The sequence below is a fragment of the Schistocerca americana genome, chromosome 2 (assembly GCF_021461395.2).
Source record: "Schistocerca americana isolate TAMUIC-IGC-003095 chromosome 2, iqSchAmer2.1, whole genome shotgun sequence".
NCBI classification, from domain to species: Eukaryota; Metazoa; Arthropoda; class Insecta; order Orthoptera; family Acrididae; genus Schistocerca; species Schistocerca americana.
Genome location: NC_060120.1, coordinates 1093999423 through 1094026059, shown reverse-complemented (window position 1 = coordinate 1094026059; position 26637 = coordinate 1093999423). Strand labels below are relative to the sequence as shown.

Sequence of the window (26637 nt, the reverse complement as noted above, 5' to 3'; positions counted from 1 at the left end):
GTGACTCCTGCAAACACACTTTTTCTGTATTTCCTTGAGGAGTCCAGTGTGCTTCTCCGCCGCTACGATATTACTAGGTAAAAGTGCAATATAGTCTGCATGTCTACTCCGTAGGCCGTATGACGGTGGTCGGCGCAGGGCACTGTTCCTCTGTAAGTGGCCGGCTGCCCGGGGTGTGGGCGGGAGGCCTCCCTGCCAGGCACAGCGCCTCTCCTGAAGCGCCTGCCACTGGACTTTGTTGAGGATCTCTGTTACCAAACGCGCCGCTCTTCGATGAATCTTCTCTTCTCTTCTCTCTCTCTCTCTCTCTCTCTCTCTCTCTCTCTCTCTCTCACCCATACACACACACACACACACACACACACACACACACACACACACACACACTTTCCTATTAAGTCAACCTGGTGACCACTTCCTTCGCGGACGAATCTTACGCTGACGTTGCTGCGGATGATTACTGTTGTTATTATTTGCAGTGATTTACCGCCACCAGCGTGATGGAACAGTAATGGATCTCTTCGGCTATTTATCCACAGCACGATACGTTTAGTCAGGGTCAACAGCCAAACCTAGCACAACTTCGACCCTTTGCTTGTCGTCCGGCATTTCGCTGCACTCTTTGTGGCGTCGCGACGATCCTACTGAATTCACTATCGTCAACAAAAGGCCTCCGTAACATTCCGGAGTTATTGACTACATCATTTATAAGATTACAAACGCCGTACGCTCCAAGAAAGTACCCGATTTCGTTTCGTTAAGAACGACGTTCTAAGTTGTGTCTACAAGGAAGTTGTGAATCGAATCACAGATCTGACCCGATAATTGGCAAGGTCACTTAACGACAGCGAGGAACTGCGTGGATCTTGAGGTCTCCGTTATTGTGCAGTAAGATAACGTTTGTTGTTGTTGTTGTCTTCAGTCCTGAGACTGGTTTGATGCAGCTCTCCATGCTACTCTATCCTGTGCAAGCTCCTTCATCTCCCAGTACTTACTGCAACCTACATCCTTCTGAATCTGCTTAGTGTATTCATCTCTTGGTCTCCCTCTACGATTTTTACCCTCCACGTTGCCCTCAAGTACTAAATTGGTGATCCCTTGATGCCTCAGAACATGACCTACCAAGCGATCCCATCTTCTAGTCAAGTTGTGCCACAAATTTCTCGTTTCCCCAATCCTATTCAGTACCTCCTTATTAGTTAGGTGATCTACCCACCTAACCTTCAACATTCTTCTGTAGCACCACATTTCGAAAGCTTCTATTCTCTTCTTGTCCAAACTAGTTATCGTCCATGTTTCACTTCCATACATGGCTACACTCCATACAAACACTTTCAAAAACGACTTCCTGACACTTAAATCCATACTCGATGTTAACAAATTTCTCTTCTTCAGAAACGATTTCCTTGCCATTGCCAGTCTACATTTTATATCCTCTCTACTTCGACCATCATCAGTTATTTTGCTCCCCAAATAGCAAAACTCATTTACTACTTCAAGTGTCTTATTTCCTAATCTAATTCCCTCAGCATCACCCGACTTAATTCGACTACATTTCATTATCCTCGTTTTGCTTCTGTTCATGTTCATCTTATATCCTCCTTTCAAGAGACTGTCCATTCCATTCAACTGCTCTTCAAAGTCCTTTGCTGTCTCTGACAGAATTACAATGTCACCGCCGAACCTCAAAGTTTTTATTTCTTCTCCATGGATTTTAATGCCTACTCCGAATTTTTCTTTTGTTTCCTTTACTGCTCGCTCAATATACAGATTGAATAACATCGGGGATAGGCTACAACCCTGTCTCACTCCCTTCCCAACCACTGCTTCCCTTTCATGCCCCTCGACTCTTATAACTGCCATTTGCTTTCTGTACAAATTGTAAATAGCCTTTCGCTCCCAGTATTTTACCCCTGCCACCTTCAGAATTTGAAAGAGAGTTTTCCAGTCAACGTCGTCAAAAGCTCTCTCTAAGTCTACAAATGCTAGAAACGCAGGTTTGCCTTTCCTTAATCTTTCTTCTAAGTCGTAAGGTCAGTATTGCGTCACGCGTTCCAACATTTCTACGTAATCCAAACTGATCTTCCCCGAGGTCGACTTCTACCAGTTTTTCCATTCATCTACAAAGAATTTGCATTAGTATTTTGTAGCTGTGACTTATTAAACTGATAGTTCGGTAATTTTCACATCTGTCAACACCTGCTTTCTTTGGGATTGCAATTATTATATTCTTCTTGAAGTCTGAGGGTATTTCGCCTGTCTCGTACATCTTGCTCACCAGATGGTAGAGTTTTGTCAGGAGTGGCTCTTCCAAAGCCGTCAGTAAAATGGTTCAAATGGCTCTGAGCACTATGCGACTTAACTTCTGAGGTCATCAGTCGCCTAGAACTTAGAACTACTTAAACCTAACTAACCTAAGGACATCACACGCATCCATGCCCGAGGTAGGATTCGACCCTGCGACCGTAGCGGTCGCTCGGTTCCAGACTGTAGCGCCTAGAACCGCACGACCATTCCGGCCGGCCAAAGCCGTCAGTAGTTCCAATGGAATGTTGTCTACTCCTGGGGCTTCGTTTCGACTCAGGTCTTTCAGTGCTCTGTCAAGCTCTTCACGCAGTATCGTATCTCCCATTTCATCTTCATCTACATCCTCTTCCATTTCCATAATATTGTCCTCAAGTACATCGCCCTTGTATAGACCCTCTATATACTCCTTCCACCTTTCTGCTTTCCCCTCTTTGCTTAGAACTGGGTTTCCATCTGAGCTCTTGATATTCATACAAGTGTCTCTCTTTTCTCCAAAGGTCTCTAATTTTCCTGTAGGCTGTATCTATCTTACCCCTAGTGAGATAAGCCTCTACATCCTTACATTTGTCCTCTAGCCATGCCTGCTTAGCCATTTTGCACTTCCTGTCGATCTCATTTTTGAGACGTTTGTATTCCTTTTTGCCTGCTTCATGTACTGCATTTTTATATTTTCTCCTTTCATCAATTAAATTCAGTATATCTTCTGTTACACAAGGATTTCTACTAGCCCTCGTCTTTTTACCTACTTGATCCTCTGCTGCCTTCACTACTTCATGCCTCCGAGCTACCCATTCGTCTTCTACTGTATTTATTTCCCCCATTCCTGTCAATTGTTCCCTTATGCTGTCCTTGAAACTCTGTACAACCTCTAGTTTAGTCAGTTTATCCAGGTCCCATATTCTTAAATTCCCACCTTTTTGCAATTTCTTCAGTTTCAATCTACAGTTCATAACCAACAGATTGTGGTCAGAGTCCACATCTGCCCCTGGAAATGTCCTACAGTTTAAAACCTGATTCCTAAATCTCTGTCTTACCATTATATAATCTGATACCTTTCAGTATCTCCAGGATTCTTACATGTATACAACCTTCTTTTATGATTCTTGAACCAAGTGTTAGCTATGATTAAGTTATGCTCTGTGCAAACTTCTACCAGACGGCTTCCTGTTTCATTTCGTAGCCCCAATCCATGTTCACCTACTATGTTTCCTTCTCTCCCTTTTCCTACTGTCGAATTCCAGTCACCCATAACTATTAAATTTTCGTCTCCCTTCACTACCTGATTAATTTCTTTTATCGCATCATACATTTCTTAAATTTCTTCGTCATCTGCAAAGCTAGTTGGCGTATAAACTTTTACTACTGTAGTAGGCATGGGCTTCGTGTCTATCTTGGCCTCTATAGTACGTTCACTATGCTGTTTGTAGTAGCTTACACGCACTCCTATTTTTTTACTCATTATTAAACCTACTCTTGTATTACCCCTATTTGATTTTGTTTTTATAACCCTGTATTCACCTGACCAAAAGTATTGTTCCTCCTGCCACCGAACTTCACTAATTCCCACTATATCTATCTTTAACCTATCCATTTCCCTATCAGACTGTTGCCCCTGCAACTACTGAAAAGGCTGCTGCCCCTCTTCAGGAACCACACGTTTGTCTGGCCTCTCAACAGATACCCCTCCGTTGTGGTTGCACCTACGGTACGGCTATCTGTATCGTTGAGGCACGCAAGCCTCCCCACTAACGGCAAGGTCCATGGTTCATGGGGGGAAGATAACGTATAAAAACATAAGTTGTACAGACCACATCTAATATCCAGTACGCAATTTTCACTCTGAAGCAGAATGTACGCTAATAGGAAACTTCCTGAGAGATTAAAACTGTGTGCCGGATCGAGACTCGAACTCTGGACCGTTGCCTTCCGCGGGCAGGCGCCCTACCGGCTGAGTAACCCGAGCACGACACACGGCCCGTCCTCGGAGCTTCAGTTCTGCCAGTACCTCGTCTTCTCCCTCCCGAACTTCACACAACCTCTCCTGTGAACCTCGCAGAACTAGCACTCCTTGAATAAAGGATATTGCGGAGACATGGCTTAACCATGTAAATCGTTAAAATTTAAAACGTATTAATCGTGCGACCAGTTTCGGTCGTGGTACAATCACCTCCAGACCTTCTAACACTCCAGCAGCCCGGAATGCGGCGCCGGCGCCAGTAAACACGCAGCACATATCCTGTCTCAGACTGTTCTTACGCTGAGGCGACAAGTCATGGGATAGAGGTATGCACATATCCAGGTATAAGAGGGCAGCACACTGGCACAGCTGTCACCTGTACTCGGGTGATCCGTATGGAAAAGTGGCGGACATGATAACGGCCGCACGACGAGGATTAACACACTTTGAACACGGAATACCAGCTGGAGCTACACGTATGCCGCACTCTGTTTAGGAAATCGCTAGGGTATTCAGTGTTCCGAGATCCACAGTGTCACGTGTGTGACGAGAACCACCAATTACCTCTCACCGTGGACAACGCAGTGGTCGACGGCTTTCACGTAACAATCGACAGCTGCGTCGTTTAGGCAAAACTGTCAGTGCTAGTAGAGAAGCAACACTGCGTGAAATAACCGTACAGATCAATGTGGGACGTACGACGAACGTATTCGTTCGGACAGTGCGTTAATGGAGTGTGGCAGCGGGTGACCGCCGCGTGTCCCTCTGCTGACAGCACGGCATCGCTTGCAGCGCCTCTCCTGCGCTCGTGGCCGTATCCCTTGGACCCCTGACGACTCGAAAACCGGGCCCTGGACAGATGAATCCACATATCAGTTGGTAACATCTGATGGTACGGTTCGAGTGTGGCGCAGACCACGAGAAGCCACAAACCCACATTGTCAACAAGGCACTGTGCAAGCTCGTGGTGGCTCCATAATGGTGTGAGCTGTGTTTACATGGAATTGAAGTAGTAGGGCAACAGGGGCTCACCACAAAGTAGGTCACCCCAAGGGCAGGCATCACACCAAAGTAGGTGACCCCGGATCAGGACGTTGCCCCAAAATTCGCGAGCCCTACAGTTTGACTCTGTCATCTTTCCTTGTCATGTTTTTCACATTTAATCGATGTTTCTTTGTAGTGGAAAGCCACGTGGTTATTACTGATAGACGGTGGCTCTAACGCTAGGAAAGAATCCTTCACAGGACATAGTTCCTACTCCTTGTTTTCCTAATTGAAACGGCGTGAAAATTATACTATAGATTTCGGAGTAATTTTGTGTTAAAATACGCTACCATCGGGGTAGTCTCTCTCCAGGCCAATTTAGTTCTTGTTTCGTTGTTAAATTACGGAATAACTTCTTTCTCTAGTCTGGATGTTGCATGTGCAATCCTGCTTTTTTATTTTCTATTTCTTTTATAACGCGATTGTTCTCGTGCACCCTCCGGAATATCTTAATCAAAAGAATAAATGTACAGTACAACGCATTTCTTACGCTTAAAAATTCACCCGCTATTTATCCAGTTCCTTTCGAGACTTTTCTAGCCCAACTTATATCACATCTGTACGATTATTAGTATATTTTAAGAGCATTTTTCCAAAAGCGATTCTCCTCCAGAATTAATCGACAAGTTATCTATGTCTACCAAGATGCACTATTTTTCCTGAATTGAGGCCTATTCACTAATAGTCTTGAAGCAAATTTACAGTGTAGTTACACGATAGCTTCATTCAATTAGCGAGCACGTTAAATTGACATAGTAATGTGGCAAATTGACCGTTGCAATTTGACCGCATATTCACCATAAAAGTGTCCGATCTATTATCTTTATATATTTCCTTTTAATAATTTTATATCGGTAACTGTATTCGTCTTTTACTATATCACAATTGGTTTCTTTAATAGTTATCAATATTTAAAACTCTGCTACATGTATTTTACCTACTGTGTTTTTATTAGAATATGTTTTTTACGTAAATGATGACTACATCTAAGCCCACAGTAGCGACGTCTATGTAGGATGTAGGCAAACATATTTCTGGTAGCTACTGTACTTCAGTAGCCAGTTGCAAAAATGACTGTGTGGACGATGTGGCCTATTCTACACCTTATTTTAGATCTATGTGACGATGCTGTGCTGAGTATATTTATGTTTCGACGATGCCATTACGGCTTATCACTTTAGGATATGGTGTAGCATAGGTATGTTTTACCGTATTTTATCTGTACATTTCCCTGGTTGTATGATAGTATACTGTGATACGTAATGCTGTATTGTGCTGAAAGACACACTGCTCCATTGATAGTGACGGGGCCAAATATCTCACGAAATATGCATCAAACGAAAAAACTACAAAGAACGAAACTCGTCTAGCTTGAAGGAGGAAACCAGATGGCGCTATGGTTGGTCTGCTAGATGGCGCAGCCATACGTCAAACATATCAATTGCGTTTTTTTTAATAGTAACCCCCATTTTTATTACATATTCGTGTAGCACGTAAAGAAATATGAATGTTTTAGTTGGACCACTTTTTTCGCTTTATGATAGATGGCGCTGTAATAGTCGCAAACGTATAAGTACGTGGTATCACGCAACATTCCACCGGTACGGACGGTATTTGCTTCGTTATACATTACCCGTCTTAAAATGGACCGTTTACCAATTGCGGAAAAGGTCGACATCGTGTTGATGTATGGCTATTGTGATCAAAATGCCCAACGGGCGTTTGCTATCTATGCTGCTCGGTATCCTGGACGACATCATCCAAGTGTCCGGACCGTTCGCCGGATAGTTACGTTATTTAAGGAAACAGGAAGTTTTCAGCCACATGTGAAACGTGAAACACGACCTGCAACAAATGATGATGTCCAAGTAGGTGTTTTAGTTGCTGCCGCGGCTAATCCGCACATCAGTAGCTGAGAAATCGGGAATCGCAAAAACGTTGGTGTTGAGAATGCTACATCAACACCAATTGCACCCGTACCATATTTCTAGGCACCAGGAATTGCATGGCGACAACTTTGAAAGTCGTGTACAGTTCTGCCACTGGGCACAAGAGAAATTGCGGGACGATGACAGATTTTTTGCACGCGTTCTATTCAGCGACGAAGGGTCATTCACCAACAGCGGTAACGTAAACCGGCATAATATGCACTATTGGGCAACGGGAAATCCACGATGGCTACGACAAGTGGAACATCAGCGACATTGGCGGGTTAATGTATGGTTCGGCATAATGGGAGGAAGGGTAACTGGCCCCCATTTTATCGATGGCAATCTAAATGGTGCAATGTATGCTGATTTCCTACGTAATGTTCTACCGATGCTACTACAAGATGTTTCACTGCATGACACAATGGCGATGTACTTCCAACGTGATCGACGTCCGGCACAGCTCGCGTGCGGTTGAAGCGGCATTGAATAGCATATTTCGTGACAGGTGGATTACGGAAGGCGAACTACTTGCTGTTGAGAGGAATGTCGTTACACGTATTGCCAAAAGCATTGAGGTTGACGGACATAATTTTGAGCATTAATGTGGTATTTACAGGTAATCACGCTGTAACAGCATGCGTTCTCAGAAATGATAAGTTCACAAAGGTACATGTATCACATTGGAACAACCGAAATAAAATGTTCAAACGTACCTACGTTCTGTATTTTAGTTTAAAAAACCTACCTGTTACCAATTGTTCGTCTGAAGTTGTGAGACATATGTTTGTGACTATTACAGTGCGTTCTATGACAAAGCGAAAAAAGTGGTCCAACTAAAACATTCATATTTGTTTACGTACTACACGAATATGTAATAAAAAATGAGGGTTCATATTAAAAAAAAACGCAGTTGATATCCGTTTGACCCATTGCAGCGCCATCTAGCAGGCCAACCATAGCGCCGTCTGGTTTCCCCCTTCAAGATAGACGAGTTTCGTTCTTTGTAGTTTTTTCGTTTGATGCATATTTCGTGAGATATTTGGCCCGGTGACGATCAATGGACCACCCTGTATATTTTTGTATTTTAGATCTGAGAATGGTCATTACTGACTGAAACCGGTCATCGTCAAAAGAATTGATATTGTGATCAAAGACTGGAATAAAAAACATTTAACAGTTGCAAATTAAAGTGACGCGGTGATACCGCACAGACAGGCCTGCCAGCTGTTTCTGACGGCAGGTTGGAGCTGGAGCTGGCGCGGGCAGCAGTCGGCGAGGCGGCGATGTCGGCGCCCGCACCGCGAGGTATTGAGGTGTTACCGAGCGGCAGACATCGGTCGGTGCGTTACAAGCTGGGCAGGCGACGTGCGAGAGCGACCGTATTAAACGAGGCGGTCTACCGAAGCGAAAACGAAAAGATAACTGTATGCAGTGATTTGCTTTTGACTGGCTCTTTGTGCTGATTGTTATTTCCTACTCTTTTTTTTGGTCATCAGTCTACTGACTGGTTTGATGCGGCCCGCCACGAATTCCTTTTCTGTGCTAACCTCTTCATCTCAGAGAAGCACTTGCAACCTACGTCCTCAATTATTTGCTTGACGTATTCCAATCTCTGTCTTCCTCTACAGTTTTTGCCCTCTACAGCTCCCTCTAGTACCATGGAAGTCATTCCCTCGTGTCTTAGCAGATGTCCTATCATCCTGTCCCTTCTCCTTACCAGTGTTTTCCACATATTCCTTTCCTCTCCGATTCTGTGTAGAACCTCCTCATTCCTTATCTTATCAGTCCGCCTAATTTTCAACATTCGTCTATAGCACCACATCTCAAATGCTTCGATTCTCTTCTGTTCCGGTTTTCCCACAGTCCATGTTTCACTACCATACAATGCTGTACTCCAGACGTACATCCTCAGAAATTTCTTCCTCAAATTAAGGCCGGTATTTGATATTAGTAGACTTCTCTTGGCCAGAAATGCCTTTTTTTGCCATAGCGAGTCTGCTTTTGATGTCCTCCTTGCTCCGTCCGTCATTGGTTATTTTACTGCCTAGGTAGCAGAATTCCTTAACTTCATTGACTTCGTGACCATCAATCCTGATGTTAAGTTTCTCGCTGTTCTCATTTCTACTACTTCTCATTACCTTCGTCTTTCTCCGATTTACTCTCAAACCATACTGTGTACTCAGTAGACTGTTCATTCCGCTCAGCAGATCATTTAATTCTTCTTCACCTTCACTCACGATAGCAATGTCATCAGCGAATCGTATCATTGATATCCTTTCACCTTGTATTTTAATTCCACTCCTGAACCTTTCTTTTATTTCCATCACTGCTTCCTCGATGTACAGATTGAAGAGTAGGGGCGAAAGGCTACAGCCTTGTCTTACACCCTTCTTAATACGAGCATTTCGTTCTTGATCGTCCACTCTTATTATTCCCTCTTGGTTGTTGTACGTATTGTATATGACCCGTCTCTCCCTATAGCTTACCCCTACTTTTTTCAGGATCTCGAACAGCTTGCACCATTTTATATTGTCGAACGCTTTTTCCGGGTCGACAAATCCTATGAAAGTGTCTTGATTTTTCTTTAGTCTTGCTTCCATTATTAGCCGTAACGTCAGAATTGCCTCTCTCGTCCCTTTACTTTTCCTAAAGCCAAACTGATCGTCACCTAGCGCATTCTCAATTTTCTTTTCCATTCTTCTGTATATTATTCTTGTAAGCAGCTTCGATGCATGAGCTGTTAAGCTGATTGTGCGATAATTCTCGCACTTGTCAGCTCTTGCCGTCTTCGAAATTGTGTGGATGATGCTTTTCCGAAAGTCAGATGGTATGTCGCCAGACTCATATATTCTACACACCAACGGGAATAGTCGTTTTGTGGCCACTTCCTCCAATGATTTTAGAAATTCTGATGGAATGTTATCTATCCCTTCTGCCTTATTTGACCGTAAGTCCTCCAAAGCTCTTTTAAATTCCGATTCTAATACTGAATCGCCCATCTCTTCTAAATCGACTCCTGTTTCTTCTTCTATCACATCAGACAAATCTTCACCCTCATAGAGGATTTCAATGTATTCTTTCCACCTATCTGCTCTCTCCTCCGCATTTAACAGTGGAATTCCCGTTGCACTCTTAATGTTACCACTGTTGCTTTTAATGTCACCAAAGGTTGTTTTGACTTTCCTGTATGCTGAGTCTGTCCTTCCGACAATCATATCTTGTTCGATGTCTTCACTTTTTTCCTGCAACCACTTCGTCTTAGCTTCCCTGCACTTCCTATTTATTTCATTCCTCAGCGACTTGTATTTCTGTATTCCTAATTTTCCCGGAACATGTTTGTACTTCCTCCTTTCATCAATCAACTGAAGTATTTCTTCTGTTACCCATGGTTTCATCGCAGCTACCTTCTTTGTACCTATGTTTTCCTTCCCAACTTCTGTGATGGCCTTTTTAGAGATGTCCATTCCTCTTCAACTGTACTGCCTACTGCGCTATTCCTTATTGCTGTATCTATAGCGTTAGAGAACTTCAAACGTATCTCGTCATTACTTAGTACTTCCGTATCCCACTTCTTTGCATATTGATTCTTCCTGACTAATGTCTTGAACTTCAGCCTACTCTTCATCACTACTATATTGTGATCTGAGTCTATATCTGCTCCTGGGTACGCCTTACAATCCAGTATCTGATTTCGGAATCTCTGTCTGACCATGATGTAATCTAATTCCCGTATCTCCCGGCCTTTTTCAAGTATACCTCCTCCTCTCGTGATTCTTGAACAGGGTATTCGCTATTACTAGCTGAAACTTGTTACAGAACTCAATTAGTCTTTCTCCTCTTTCATTCCTTGTCCCAAGCCCATATTCTCCTGTAACCTTTTCTTCTACTCCTTTCCCTACAACTGCATTCCAGTCACCCATGACTATTAGCTTTTCGTTCCCCTTTACATACTGGATTGCCCTTTCAATATCCTCATACACTTTCTCTATCTGTTCATCTTCAGCTTGCGACGTCGGCATGTATACCTGAACTATCGTTGTCGGTGTTGGTCTGCTGTCGATTCCGATTAGAACAACCCGGTCACTGGACTGTTCACAGTAACACACCCTCTGCCCTACCTTCCTATTCATAACGAATCCTACACCTGTTATACCATTTTCTGCTGCTGTTGATATTACCCGATACTCATCTGACCAGAAATCCTTGTGTTCCTTCCACTTCACTTCACTGACCCCTACTATATCTAGATCGAGCCTTTGCATTTCCGTTTTCAGATTTTCTAGTTTCCCTACCAGGTTCAAGCTTCTGACATTCCACGCCCCGACTCGTAGAACGTTATCCTTTCGTTGATTATTCAATCTTTTTCTGATGGTAACCTCCCCCTTGGCAGTCCCCTCCCGCGGATCCGAATGGGGGACTATTCCGGAATCTTTTGCCAATGGAGAGATCATCATGACACTTCTTCAATTACAGGCCACATGTCCTGTGGATACACGTTACGTGTCTTTAAAGCAGTGGTTTCCATTGCCTTCTGCATCCTCATGTCGTTGATCATTGCCGATTCTTCCGCCTTTAGGGGCAATTTTCCACCCCTAGGACAAGAGAGTGCCCTGAACCTCTATCCGCTCCTCCGCCCTCTTTGACAAGGTCGTTGGCAGAATGAGGCTGACTTCTTATGCCGGAAGTCTTCGGCCGCCAATGCTGGTTATTTATCAAAATTCAGGCAGTGGCGGGGATCGAACCCGGGACGGAAGACTTTTTGATTATGAATCAAAGACGCTACCTTTAGACCACGGGTCATTCCTACTCTATATTAATTATTTATCTGTAATGACGGGAACTTCGTACGAGTGCCAACAGTCGACTATCAGCGTCTTCAGCACAAGACTTTAAAGAGGAAATAGGAAAGTGATTGTGTTTATGGGTATCTGGGGTGACGCTGCAGAGCTGACAGGTAGGTGTGCCCAGCACTCGGACAACGCCGTTCAGCGCCGCTGCCTGCTCGCCGCTTCCCGCAGCCTGCAGCCACCACTTGTCAGCAGAGCCGCTGCTGAACTGAGTGCGACCCGCCTAGCTCACCCACCGAGCGAAAATCCTTAACAAAACTGGAGACTGAATCCGCGTCCTCGGCGCGGGATTGCGGCGCCGCGACCACTCGGCTACGGAGGATCACACAGACACGACGTCGGACAGCTGTGACTACAGTGGCGGGCCTCGCTCGCACCTTTGCGGCCTCCGTCACGTGGCAGATGCGGGCCCTGCTGCTGTAGGCTTACATTCGGCAGACTGTCAGGGTAATACAGTGGCGGAAATCCTACGTGTTACAGCGTCGGCACCTACCAAAGTGTCGGTCACAACTTGCACACCTACGGGACGCAACGATTAAACTTTCAGCCTTATTCGTTAAATAAAAAAGGCGCTCCTACAGATGAAGAACTGAGTCGAATAGACGACTGTCAGTAACGGGACTTGTCAGCTGGAGGGGGCAACACACGGTGTGTTTGGAGGACGCGCACTCGCCTCGTGTCCGACTGTCAGAAGGGTCGGATCACCGGCGAGAGGGTCACGCCGGCCTCGGCACGTCACGCGGGAAGTCGCCGGGCTGGTGGCTCGTGGCACGGAGGGCGGGCGCGGCCACTGCACCAGGAGCTGGCCGGACCATGGATGCGGATGCGGCTGCGGCGGACAAGAGGACGGCGAGAGCGCCAGGCAGGCAGCCAGCCAGGCAGGGAAGCGGAGGCAGGCAGTGCACCGGGAAGCTGGGTCGTCGTGGGGTGGGGGGACCGGCTGGCGCTGCCTCCGGTACACAGGAGGCCGGCGCCGAGTGCTCGCCACGTGACGTCACAGCCGCGGCTCGCCTGCTGACACGCTGATCCCGTGCCCGCGTGCGCGGCCGCCGCCGCCGCCGTTCCGCTGCTGACGCAGCCACAGCCGCAGCCGCAGCGAAGCGCTCTCCACACCTGCTGCAGCAGAGCCGCAGCGAAGCGCTCTACTTCCGCGTGCCTGCAGGTTCCTCTCGCCTCCACCGTCCGCCGCACTGCACTTACGCAATTAGCTCACACCCCTTTGTACGTGACTAAGCCTTAATATTTTGATTCTACTTGTAAATATTACGTCATCCAGTGAACCACTATCTGAAGCAGCACAAGAGTGGAACGCTTCGATCGGCGACCACTTACACGTTTAGGGTAATTCTTTTCCCGACTCACGTTCTGAATTTCCCAACTTCTTTTAGTTTTATTCCCGCAACTAGAAACAGAAAATTATGACCGACTCGTTTAATTAATATTGTGAAGGGGCATTTCCTACGAATATCCTTCCAGAAATTGGCTAATATTTGCAATACCGTACACGAAATTCGTGGCGTCTCACTTCTATTGTCAAACCAGGTCACACATAATACTCAGATGTGCGAGAAATCTCCCTGAAAACTCGACATTTTTTGTTCTGTCGACAAAACAGTAACACTGGTATGACAGTCCGTGGTAACATGCTGGCGCATCACTTCACGTACCATATATGTTAACATGTACTTCACATTAAGTTCGAAATTTAAAAGTGGGCCGTTCATAATTTCTGTCCCCAGCACTCCCCTGTCTGAGCACGCGATCTCAACGTTCTCAAATGGCGCCTGGGCAATTTCATCTCAAATCGTGCAGCTCAAGAGTCAATGTGTCACATAATTGTTTCAGAGATTGTTTCAGAGATTGTTGGAAAAAAAAACATGCTCAAGGTCCACATGATACCTCTCCAAAACTACAATATTTTGATTTTTTGACGCTTTGTTAAAACGCTACAGACCCCTCTAAATGAAAGTATTTGTGAAAATATCATGACGAAAGGGAAATTGAAAAATTGTAATAATGAAACCAAAAGTGATATAGACCTGACTTTATTTTCAATAAATACTTTGTTTGCAATACTATGAGACATGATTAATACTGTAATTAATTTGTAACTGTTTGCGAATTTCAAAATTATGTTTTGAAAATACGAATAGCCACAGGATGTTAACTGGCTTCAGAAATGATTAAGTGGAAGGACTGCTAACTCTCAGCTACCACATTAATACATAAAATTCTTAAACAGGTAAAATATTTGTACATAAGAAATTTTTTCGTTAGTTTAGATATTACCTCCTCCAAAACCCCCATCCTAAATGTTCTAAAAATTTCATGATACATTAGTTGGTCATTGTTATTAGGGAGTTTGTACGAAATATGAGAATTTATTTTGGGTAGACCTAGCTCTATTCGCAAGGTAAAAAAATCATGGTCACTTAAATATTTAAATTGATCGCTGATTTTAGCTAAATTTCATGAAAAATGGTATTTCTGATTCGAAATAATTACTTTACAAATCGTAAGTGAGTGGGAAAATAATTCATAATTTTGTTCGAAAGAATTTTATAACAGAAATGAGATGTATAGAGTATTTATAAGCATTTTTCATTTTATGATGTTCACATAATATTATTGTCTTCCGTCATCATTTTACTTCTTCGTGACTTTCCACGAATTAAAATTGTCTGCAATATAACAATCAACGATGCACTGTTGAAAAGAGTTCATTTGTTTTTTATCTGCTTCTAATTGAACTTCTATAGCCGAGGTGAAACTGCACACAGACAAGGATGATTTAACAACAGCAGTACTCGGGAAATGTCGACTGCACACTTATCTCTTGGTGACGTTCGTTTGAAAGCATCGCCAGAACCATAAGAAGTCATAAAGATGACGGTTAGATCTTGCAGCTCATAAGAGGCACTTAACGTATGCCCCACCCACCACTGACTGCACACAAGAAATGAAGCAGCTCACTACAAAGTCTTTCTCTACATTCCACGCACAGTAACAGGCCGCATTTCGTGGTGAGCCGTTCTCGCCATGTACGTGCCACTCCACGATGCAACCCAGTAGCGACTTGGCTGAATTCCTACCACAGGCTTCATAGCAAACCATTCTTCTCTTTCTTAAACGAGATTCCCTTAATATACTTTCATTTAGATCTAATGTTGATATGGTCTGTACAAATCCAGTAGCATCTCTTATAGCATCAACGGCTTCATGCTGGAGATTAAATCTCGTTGCTACATGTTTACAGAGGCCTCTTACTCCATCATATGCGCCTTTTCCACGACCTGTTGCTGAAAATATCCATTTTTTTGTCTTAATTCCTCATAAAGCTGAAAGCTGTTTTTAAAATGAGACGCTGCGCCATCAGTCACATACACGTGTTTAGGGTGTGCCATGTCATCAATTATCATGCTGGCAGCGTAGCACGCATATGAAGTGTCGTGAATCAGAGCATCACTGACAACAGCAAAACAGTGTGATGTTCCATGGAAGTGAGCAAAACATTTAAATATTGATAGCTGTGGTGTGTGCCAGTGGTACCCTCGAATTTCGTTCTGCAAAGCAACAGACCAGTCCTCAGCAAAATCGAAATGAAGAACTAATGTGTCGGCATTTTGGGATGTGGCTGATTTTATTTCTGCTATGCCCTGTGTCTGAATCCTCCGAATTAGACGGTGAGCTGTTCCTTTCATGACCCAATGCCCAGTCTCTGTAACAAACTTATCTGGCTCTATTGCCTTCTTCACAAATTCTCCCCCCCCCCCCCCCCCCCCCCACGATGGTAGGTTACGCCACTGTGAGAATCCTGAAGGTGTAACGCTTCAACAGTCATCGCTTGAGCACCAGCGCACTCTTTGCACACTCCTGCAGCCAACGTTTATCTTGCGTCTCTTCACACACACACACACACACACACACACACACACACACACACACACACGCACAATAGCATCACGTCCACTTCTTTCCTGTGACACTCCTTATGGAGAAACAAACAAGTTTCAAACTAGTGCAGTAAATACATATCCACACTTCCTTCACTGGCTGGCATTTTACCCATTTTGGTCGTAAGGAGGAGAATTTTGTGAGACCAATTTTTAAATTCGGATTCTCCTTTTTCTTTAGGAGGCACGCCTCTCTTATTGATCTTGCCATATATCTTTTTACCTTTTTAACATTTTCCCCGCTTTCACTACCAGAGATAACATCAGCCTGGTTAGTACTTTGCCTGCTGGAATCTTTCTCATCACTTAGATAATATTCCGGACCAACAGTAAGCGTATCATCTTGCAACAGATGCCCACAGTACGAATCTGGGCATGTCAAAATACCTTTCTTATTTGAACGGTGGATTTATTTTTCAAGGAATATTCTTAAGAATTTACTTATTTTACTAGCGATTCATCAAGAACATTAACACATTTGTGATTCTTGAGTTTCTCCCGGCGTATTTGATAATCAAAATATCCACGGGTATGCTGCCGGTCTATAGTGTCCAACGGGCACAATATTTCGTTGATCAAACATGTCGCCATCATCAGGTGAACTGACGGACTGAGCTCCTGTGAACGTGCCGGCACGGAGATCCGTACGCTATGGCTGCTCAGCGGGAACTGGGTTCGGTCGCGGCGGCGGCCGATTTAAATACCCTCCGCCCGCGGCGCGCTCCCTCCGCCGTCCGCGCCCAGCGCCACGGTCGCGCGGTGGAACAGATTGCGACGGCGTCTGAGATGACGTCGGTGTGTTGGCTCTGTCCGCCGTGGTCGTCACAACTATACGTCTGCTCGATTTACTCTTGATTAACCCGATCGCTGGTTCCCAAGCCTTGCTAAGATTATAGCCACAGTCACGGTTTATGAGGTCGTCATTGGTGCGAATTTCGATGGCCTCTCTAACAACGCTGTCCCAGTATCTCGACGTCTGTACCAGAATCTTCGTGCGTTCATACTCCATAGCGTGATTTTCCGACAAACCATGTTCAGCGACCGCCGACTTGCTCGGATACATCAGTCGAGTGTGCCTCTGGTGTTCACGGCATCGATCCTCGACGGTACGCATCGTTTGACCAATATACGACTTGCCGCACTGACACGATGCGTACCGTCGAGGATCGATGCCGTGAACACCAGAGGCACACTCGACTGATGTATCCGAGCAAGTCGGCGGTCGCTGAACATTGTTTGTCGGAAAATCACGCCATGGAGTATGACCGCACGAGGATTCTGGTACAGACGTCGAGATACTGGGACAGCGTTGTTAGAGAGGCCATCGAAATTCGCACCAATGACGACCTCATAAACCGTGACTGTGGCTATAATCTTAGCAAGGCTTGGGAACCAGCGATCGGGTTAATCAAGAGTAAATCGAGCAGACGTATAGTTGTGACGACCACGGCGGACAGAGCCAACACACCGACGTCATCTCAGACGCCGTCGCAATCTGTTCCACCGCGCGACCGTGGCGCTGGGCGCGGACGGCGGAGGGAGCGCGCCGCGGGCGGAGGGTATTTAAATCGGCCGCCGCCGCGACCGAACCCAGTTCCCGCTGAGCAGCCATAGCGTACGGATCTCCGTGCCGGCACGTTCACAGGAGCTCAGTCCGTCAGTTCACCTGATGACGGCGACATGTTTGATCGCCGAAATATTGTGCCCGTTGGACACTATAGACCGGCAGCATACCCGTGGATATTTTGATTATTAACACATTTAATCACTCTATGTGAGCGTGGAAGTAGTTGCCAGGGAGTAACTGATGAAATCAAAATGAAATTGCTTTTAACAAATGGGAATTTTATTCCTAAAAGCATTTTTTTTAAGAAACAGATTTAAAATTGTAAGCAGAAAAGCACCCTTTAAATATCAAGTTACAATTTATTCAGAGGCAGAAAGAAACAAATTTTTGAGTGTATGAGCTTTCGGGCTGAGAACCTTGCCGCTCCCTTTTGACACGGCCGTAGTCACGACCGCCCACAACAACCTCTGAAAGACTACACAGGTGCAAATCTGCAACACACCAGATTACCTTAAAGTTTTAACAATTCACACAAACTATGCACCCCGTACGAGGGATGGAAATGGTACAAAAAACTAAAATTAAAAGATTAACTTGCCATCGAAGGTGCAACTTGATTTTAACTTCTAAGAAAAGTCTTACGGTGGAAGGATGGGAACTTTATATACTAAAATGACCATTTAAGTAAAAGCCCATGAAATGCAATCTTACATAAAATTATACAAGGTTGGCCAAACATGCTCTACAGTACACAATACCGCCTCCCAAGATGATAGGCAAGATAAAAGCATATTTCAGGAACTAGGCCGTTACACTCCAAGCAATGAATTCGTTAGCACACCGAATCCGACAAACATGACAGAGGCAGCTACTAACGTACGGCAGACAGACAGACACTAACTGCCTAACAAATGCGGACGAGAGATAGACGAGCAAGCTGGGGACGAGAGACTGACCAGGAAAAAACTAGAATTTAACAAGTAAATGAAACAACATATCACCAATCACTTAACTTCTAATAAACTGCGATTTCTTGAGAAGACCTGGCGCAGCTCCCCCAAATCGCTCTCCCGAACCGTCCGCTGCCAGCCGCTTCAACGGACGCAGGAAGGCGCGCCGATCTCCCGTCTTTCCTGCTGTGCTTCAACCGACCGACTGCCCGCTGCTCCGTCCACGACTGCTGCTCCGTCGCGACTGCACTGCTGGTGCATCTCCCACTCACTTCCAGACACACGACGGCGGAAATACTGGCTCGGACCCAACCATGCAGAGGAAACACGCCCACTGTCAAAACGACATCCCTGCGCCAGGAAAGGACCGAGCCAAGCTCCACAAGATGGTAACTGAAGGGGCCCAGAAGCGCTTGGAGAACCAGTTACACCACGGCGTCGCAGCTCGCACCGGCCAGACTGATGTCGTGGGTTGGCTCCTGTTGCTCTCGTGTCGACCGCGAAGCCACTACCCCTCGCTATACGGCGCGGCCCACTGGACTCACGTGGCGACATGCGCCGACGCTCACGACGGACAAGTCATCTTGTGTCTCAGTGCGCGACCGACCGACCGATCGATCCAACCGCCTTGACCATTGCCTGAGCAAACTCGAGCAGACTGGCGGCCCAACGCGCAGAGTCAGATGCAGGAACCAAGCCCCGACCGAGCGACCACTCGATGAGTTCTCTTACTGGCGGAGCAGAAAGGCTCTCATTTTGCCGACTTTAAAGGTTGATCCGAACGAAAGACACACTAGCACTCCGGGCGACAGACAGACATACATTAGCTGCCTAACAACTGCGGACGAGAGAGAGACTAGCAAGCTGCGGACGAGAGACTGACCCAGACTGACCGACTGGCGAGCTCAAAGCGCCCCTTAAATGCACGTGAACAGGCAGCCTTTCCCCTTTCCCACCAGAGGGAGACACCAAAGCTGCGATTGCCACAGCCAGAAACGGGGGGCGACTGCTTCACACTACGCGCTGCGGCGCGCTCTTCAAAACAGCAATTTTACCATGGCTCATTATTCTTTGTTTTACGAGCTTTTGAAATCAAATAAATGTGAGGAAGTGGGTAGGTATTTCTGTGTCTGCTGCTTACAGTAGCTACCTGGTACCAGTCTCGGTAACTGTACCTTCTCAGCACAAGTGGCATGTGTTCAGGTTCTGCACCAAGTGCATCTACATTACACACTTCACAAAGTTTTGAAAATGTTGCTTGTTTAAAACTCGTTTCAAGTTCTTCCACTTTTCTTTTTACATACTGTCTTCTTCTTGTGCTTCTTACCTTTCCTTGACATTTAAGGAGGGGGGTACAGTGGGGGCTACAGCAGAAATGCAACATTCAACGCATCAACAACTTCACATCAAGGAATATGAACATCTACACTGTCTTCTTCGGTTTAACATTCAGGTTATGGTGATCCTTTGGGTGGGTTGTGCCTAAATTTCTTCTTGTAGTGAGTATATAAATTCGTGCACAATGGATGTGATGTTAATACAGTTACTTGAGGACCAAGATATTTCTGCAATACCTCTGACATATTTGCGAGAACTGCGCAGTGTTTTTCACTTTTCTTAAACACCACCTTCTTGTGTCTTTTTTCATAGTCCAGACATGTCACTCTTTGACTAGAAACAGAAGGGAGCTCCAAACAGTGTTGACAGCATGCATATTTTTCACCAGACATTCAGTGATGCGAAATATTCAGAATGTTGAAAAATTTTTAACACTTTACACAGAAAAAATATTGCCCACTGTGTTTGCACTGACTACGAACATATTAATCAAACAATATTTTGTGTAATTCTCCAAAGTTCTCGGATGGGGGTTTTCGAGCAAATAATTCGTGAAAACTCGGAAAATACAATTTTTCACTTTTTTTGCAATAAATATTTACAGACAGCTGGAGCAGAGCAGATACTGTTTATAATCACATCAGCATATCTGGTAATATAACAGAAAAGATAGTGTTCTGAGACTATTTCGTATTTTCGTCTTAAATTTATAAGTTAAAGAAAGCTCATAAGCGTGCGGGTATCAGCTACATTTCAGCACATTAGGAGGGAGCTTTAACGCAAAACATCTGCCAGGTCTGCAGTACTTTTGGTTTATTAGCTTTTCTTTGTTCGCTACTGTTTTAAGTGTTATTTACAAAATTATTCAAAGGGCCGTACAAAAATTAAGATAAAACTAAAATACAACACTATTTCTTAACACTTGTGATATAGAAGTCTAATATTTATTTTTTCCAGAGAAATTCATGACCACGAGTTGACATGACCTTATGGTCTGAGATGAAATCATCCGCCTGCAACACTGTATTTTATGAATTACACGTACTTACAAGTTCGGCTGGTATACTGACTAATTTATCGGCCTCTTCTGTGTCCTTTAGCGATGTTTAGCATGACAACAGAATGGATGACTGAAGCACAAATAAAAATAAAACAAACCCACTTTCAAGTCAGCCAGGTAACGTCTGTCAAAGAAATAATGTCGACCACAATTGAGAATTGTATACACCGTAAATTAGTAACAGGTGGAACGCACGCCCCGTGGTACACAAAACCAGTTAGGGCAGCGCTGCAGAAGCCATGAAAAAGCGTGTCAGATTTCACAGAAGGCAAAAGTCTGCAAGTCTGGCGCCGTTTGCAACTGCTCGCAGCTTAGTAGGAACTTCAATGCGAGAGGTTTTTAACAGTCCTCACAACGAAACCTTGTCTCGAAATCTGGCAGAATATCCGAGGGTGTTTTGGACGCATGTAAACTATATCAGTTCAGTGTCTTCACCGCGTAACAGGAATGGTAATGTTACAAAAGCGGAGCCATTAACAGTTTTCCGAAATTCTTTCGCCACTAAAGATGCAGTAAATGTTTCAGGATTTCTATCCAGAACGTGAGTAATTTGGAAACAGACACCTTCAGTGTTACGAAGCGAGTTACGTCACTTAAGAAAGGAAGGTCTTCTAAAGTAGATTATATGCCAACCAGGTTCTCTTCAGAATAGGCTCATGAAATACCTCCATTTTTAGCAATCGTATATAACCAACGTTCTATGAAAGATCCGTACGTACGGACTGGAAAGTTACCCAGATCAAACTAAAACTCAAGAAAGGAAATAATAGTAACCCACCGAATTACAGAGCCATGTAATATACTATGTTCCAGTTTTATGAAGTATCTAGAAGAAAACGATCATTTGACACAATCAGCGCAGATTCAGAAAAAATCACTTTAGTGAAACCAACTGGCTCGCCATTCTCATGAAGCAGTGAGGGCTATCGATGGAGATTTCTAGTTGATTCCATACTGCTAGATTTCCATAAGGGCTTTGACACCGTTATTCACAACCAGCTTCTAAACAAAATCATATCGTGTCAGCTATGCGACTGGAGTTGTGGTTCCTGTCAGAAAAGCCAGAGGTCGTATTAAATGATGGGAAATTATCTAGTGAAACCGAAGTTATATCCTCGGTTTCTCCAAGAAAGCGTCGTTCTTAATCTACATAAACGACTTTGAATCCAATCTGAAAAGGGTTGTCGGATTGTTTGGAGATGTTGATGCCGTTTAGCGTCTAGTAAAAGTCATCAGAAGGTAGGTCTAGTGGTAAAGCGCTTGCCTGGAAACCGGACCGGGAGGTGACAGTTGGGGCTTGTAGGAACGCCCGTTGTGCGTCGCCAGAGCAGACGGCGTGCTGTTTACGTACGTAATCACGAGTGCAGCCGCCTCAAGACGAGAATAGTAGATGGAACGCGTAATTGCGATGACACAGCTGTTTGTGGCTGCTTGCTTTCTGCACCAACTATCCTCGTATCTTCAGAGTCACAAAAACCGGTGGAAAGCCGCGAATCTAAAAGCTTATTTACTTTGATGAAATTAACTTTAATGATGTCGTAATTCTGACAAAGCAGGTTTATTTTCAGAATTGCAGATTAACATTGTCGTTAGTCTACAGTGCAAGCATAAGCAAATACAAGAATTGACGGATGAAATAGGCACATTTTACAGTTTTAACTTGCTAAGGAGAATTGTAATACACAGAAGAATAGATAGAAAATAAGAGTCAGTGGAACGTGTACCTGTTTCCTTTCAGGAGAGATAAGTTTATCAGGGAAGCAATGGTGACCACTTCCTTGTTAATGAAGGGAGGAATAAACAAAGAGCTGGTTACGGTCGTGAGCGTTGTGGATTATTTCACAACAGCGTTCTGTACTCTGAGAAGAATGCGAATAAAGTTAGACAGACATACGAGTAAGAAAAAGTGCTACAAAAATCAGGAGTGAGTGATAAAAGTGAAAAACCTGTACTTACAATGATGCAGTCGAAACACGATGTTGCGGTACGGAATAAGTGAGACAGAAAAAACGGAATCGAAATGACAGCGATTTACTAGAAATGTGGAGTTAAAACCACGCAGAGGAGCGAAGCAGTAGACAGTACAGAAAACCAAAAACTACGAACGAGAAATAATCATATCTAAATATTATTCAAGATGGAGCATACCGGAAGAGAAGTTGGAACACAAAGAGAGAGAAAACTTGGCACCATTTGAAATGTGACGAATTTACAAGTGAAAGCGACGAAGTGAATAGGGACATAAAAAGAAAATTCCATCGAAAAAGTAGAACCGAGGAAGAGGGGCTTAGTGTTTAACGTCCCGTCGACAACGAGATCATTAGAGACGGAGCGCAAGCTCGGGTTAGGGGGAAGGAAATTGGCCGTGCCCTTTCAAAGGAACCATCCCGGCATTTGCCCGAACCGATTTAGGGAAATCACGGAAAATCTAAATCAGGATGGCCGGAGACGGGACTGAACCGTCGTTCTCCCGAATGCGAGTGCAGTGTGCTAATAGAATCGAGGTGAGAACAGTATTCGAGGAGCCGTCGACCGCAACAGGGGAAGAGGAGAGGAAGGAAGATTAGCACTTAACGTCCCGTCGTTAAAGATGGGCGGTAAGCAACCACGACAGCGAACCCGCACGCTGTGCTCCATCGACGGAACTGTACCGAAATTCGTCTGAGGCGATTTGAGGAAATCACGGAAAACCTGAAACTGAATGGTGGAAAGAGGACTCGAAGTAGTGTGATCAGCGAAGACTGAGGCCCGTCTAGAGTAATCAGGTAGGGAAAGGCCGGCTTATCGATCGGTATACTGCAGCAGTGATCAATTTAACTCCGGCTCGCTTGTCAGAGTGAAGCTGGTGGGCCTACCGTAAGTGTGGCAGTAGCGGGTTCGCCGACGGGGTCTCTAGAGCGAGGAGTCGCCGCTGAGCTGCGCTGCCCACCTGGAGGAGACCCCACACAGCTGACACCTGACAGCTGACCTGACCGCGCAGTCAGCGGCCGCGGCCCTCACGCCAGCCACACCAGCTGCTGCCGCTCTCGGTGTCTCTCCTCCTCTGGGCGCGTCTTACCTGGAACACAACGATCCAGCTTGAAGGGCTGACCCCACGTGTGTGCCAGACTTAATTCATTCATTCATTCCTTCACTGATCAGCTTCTGTAGATCCTATAACAAGAAGAACCTGCAGTAATGTGGAACTAGTCGGGGCATACATTAACGAAAGACAAGCAGATGGTAAGAACTAAATTTGCACACTGTACTAACAATAAACTGGCACTACACTGCTTACTGCTGTTCACGCTAGTCAAAGTTGAATCTAGTCAAGTACGAGGGCGAGCTGAAAAGTAAAGCCTCCGAATTTTTTTATGTGAAAATTCTTAAAGCTTTTTACGTAAAACCAACTTTATTAACATTCTTCTCCTTTATTCTTCCTGGCTACATACTTATTCTTCAACATAGTCAGCCTACAGACGAACACATTTCTCTCGACGAGACCGATGAAAGGCCATTTTGTCGATACCGTCGTTGTAGAATGTTTAACTTTCTGAGAGGGCCACAAACTCACCTCTGCTGGCACCGCTTCGTCACTATCGAAGTAAAGTCCTCGAAGGTAGTCGGATCGGGCCGAGTTGGAACTGTGCGCAGGACGATGGTGACAATGGAGCCGAGGCGTCGCACTGTTGCAGCACTCGTGCATTGTCGTGCTGAAGGAGTCGGTGCCGCCTGTGTTGGATGACGGCAGGCTGTCTCTCGAGCACCGACCGTCACCATACAGCCCTGCAGCGACAGAGGGCTGCAGCTCGCGTCAGTGAAACGGGGAAAGTCGACCGAGTGACATGTGTGAGATGCAGTAAGCACCTCGACCGACATTGAGATCGAATAAGAAATTCGGGAGCGTTACTTTTCGACTCGCCCTGTAAATCACAAACAAGTTGCTACTCTGAAGACAGTTTCTACCTTCTCTACTACATTAAGCGGTTGTTGTTCCTCTCCTGTTGGTATCTTAACATTTATTTGATTACACTGGTATGTTTCTAAGAAAATTATTTTGTTGTACCGTAGCTGCACACACTGCCTCCAATGCTGCCTCACAACCAACAAAAGAAATTTTCAACTGGCTCTGAGCACTATGGGACTTAACATCTTAGGTCATCAGTCGCCCAGAACTTAGAACTACTTAAACCTAACTAACCTAAGGACATCACACACATCCATGCCAGAGGCAGGATTCGAACCTGCGACCGTAGCGGTCACGCGGTTCCAGACTGTAACGCCCAGAACCGCACGGCCACTCCGGCCGGCTCACAACGAACACTGCTACTTGCCATGTACTTAAAACAAGTTTTCAGTCGTCGAATCTACACATTCAGAGAATGTCTAGAAACAGTGATTAATGACGAACGTTTTTTTTATTTTCTTTACACCAGTTAGCATTCCCAGTTACTTGCTTTACGTTATACGGGAGACTGTTGAATACTTCGAAAGCACACAAGTCCGCTGCAAACCGTAGATAAAGGGGCAAAGTACTCGTAAAAATTACTTTTGTGACTTTCATTGAGACTGCGAAGATCGCAGTTCAGATGAAACTGAACATTACTGTCAGGAACAAAACGCATTAACAATATGTAGTAAACGTACGGCGGACTGGTGCAATAATTCAAAATTCCTTAACGACGCTTCTGCAAGATGTACATTCACAATATGCTTACTGCTCGCCTCTGCTCAGTAAATGACTCATTTACTTTAGGGCCTATTGCCCCTGCAATTAATTCCTTAAAGGGAAGGAGTCAAGACATGCGAAATACGCCAACACCGTCGTGTTCAGTTCATCACAATGAGAAACGCAAAACACAGTTAATTGCGGTTCTCGTTTTATTTATATATTCGCTACCTCCATTTGAACCGATTTTCTCACCGATATCTTTTATTGTTAAACAAATAACTGCAATAAAATGTTTTTATCTTGTGGATAACAATAACTACATCTGACCTTTTGGAACTGAGCACTTAATGTTGCCTACTTTATAAACAAAACAAAAAAATGGTTCAAATGGCTCTGAGCACTATGGGACTTAACTTCTAAGGTCATCAGTCCCCTAGAACTTAAGAGCTACTTAAGCCTAACTAAGGACATCACACACATCCATGCCCGAGGCAGGATTGAACCCTGCGACCGTAGCGGTCGCGCGGTTCCAGACTGTAGCGCCTAGAACCGCTCGGACATCCCGGCCGGCTACTTTATAAACACCACTGCACAATCAACCGAGGAAGAATGGTTGCTAATATTCAGAGTACACATTCTGATACGCAGAAAAACGAGGGAAATAGCAATAAACAACTCGGACTAGGAATTTTACAGAAACCTCGTAAGGCAAACACTAGGACGGTACGTACGTACTGCAGGCAGCGCAAACGAGGTGACCGTGTGGTAAGCGAATTCCGAAGGAGTTTACTTGAAATCCCCATCCGGCAATCGAGGTTCGTGCGAATACCTGCCGACATCCAGGACCGATACAGGGCGCAGACGCGGGAGGGTGGGAGGGAGGGAGGGAGGGAGAGACGTGAACAGCGGGCAGCGGCAGTGGAGTGAGACTAATACACGTGTCCAAGCGGCGCCTGCCGCGACCGGCGCTGCGGTGGACGTGACACGGCAGCCTACTGTAAAGGGAGAGAGAGACACGCGACAGGCGGCGGC

The 26637-nt window shown here is 45.1% G+C and overlaps 1 protein-coding gene across 3 annotated transcripts in view; it reads right to left on the bottom strand.

Annotated features, from left to right (window-relative positions):
* LOC124596496 overlaps window positions 1-26637 on the bottom strand; it is an 836705-nt gene that overhangs the window by 452805 nt on the left and 357263 nt on the right. The window contains exon 1 of one of the 3 annotated variants that reach the window (XM_047135656.1): window positions 23884-23908. The exons of the other annotated variants lie outside the window; for them this stretch is intronic. The gene's annotated coding sequence lies outside the window, so the exon portion shown is untranslated. Of the gene's footprint in view, window positions 1-23883; window positions 23909-26637 lie in introns of those variants that run through there. 3 annotated transcript variants of the gene reach the window in all.